This window comes from Lathyrus oleraceus, chromosome 7 (assembly GCF_024323335.1).
Source record: "Lathyrus oleraceus cultivar Zhongwan6 chromosome 7, CAAS_Psat_ZW6_1.0, whole genome shotgun sequence".
In the NCBI taxonomy this organism is placed as follows: Eukaryota; Viridiplantae; Streptophyta; class Magnoliopsida; order Fabales; family Fabaceae; genus Lathyrus; species Lathyrus oleraceus.
This window is the reverse complement of record NC_066585.1, coordinates 16,006,154-16,007,284: the sequence shown is the minus strand read 5'-3', so window position 1 is coordinate 16,007,284 and position 1,131 is coordinate 16,006,154.

Genomic DNA, 1,131 nt, shown 5'->3' with positions numbered 1-1,131 from the left:
AAAGAAAAAGCCTTTTATTAATAATAAATAATTTGATACAAGTACCAAAAGTATTGGCCTCTAGGGCTTACACCAACAACATTCCCTATGCTAAAAGGACTTGGCCAATGCCAACATCTTGAGACTGAGCTACTTTGAATTGTGTCTTCATATAATACAAGACTGGAGGATTTCTTGGGTTCATCTGTTACTCTGTCTCTGTGCTTAATTGTTATTTTGATTTTGTGTCTGATGTTTTGTTCTAAGTTGGTCAAGGAATATTTCACCTGATAGTTGGGAAGACAATGAAGATTGTTAGCTATTGAAGTGCTTGCTTGGACATGGCCATCTTTATTTGATGCTTTGATCTTCATGATGTCTGAATATTTCTCATTGCTTATTGATTATTGCTTGATTAAAGTCCAAAGGAAAATGGATTTTATATGACATTCTTGTCTGTTGGATTGCATCCCATTGGTCGGATCTTTTCAACTCATAACTTTTAATTTTATATTTAGGATTAGCATCTTCATCTCCTCCCACTTTTTAAATTTCAAAATCTCTCCCCCTTTTCAAAAATCTTCTTTGCTTGTGATTTCTAAACTTAGACCTTATTGCAAATTAGAAACTTTGGCCTTATGCCATTGCATTTTTTTAAAACTTTTTTCTTAAATCAAACTTGTAAATAAATCTATTCATATTGACTTAAAATTTCAAAAGACAAAAAGAACTAACACTCATTCAAACTCTTTTAGGCTCCTTCATGCCTCTTTTAAGCTTAATTTTTTATTAAAAGCAATCCACTCACTTTGAAATTGATACCACGAACTACGAGGTTTTGATCCCTCATTTTTATGTTGGTACGTAGGCACAAGTCCGAAGGTTTTGTCAAACACAAAAATATAATTAATGAATTCTTTTCTCATCTCCACACTCTATTTATTGCAAACATCTTTTATACCAAAAACACATACACACATAAAAAAAGGGCTCCTTAGGAGTACCTAGGACACTTTGGGTGTTAACACCTTCCCTCTGCGTAACCAACCCGCTTACCTGTAATCTTTGGCATTTTATTAGTTTTGATTTGAAAACTTCTTATCTTTAGGTTTTGTTCGTACTTTTCCCTTTTCCTTTGGAAACAATAAAAGC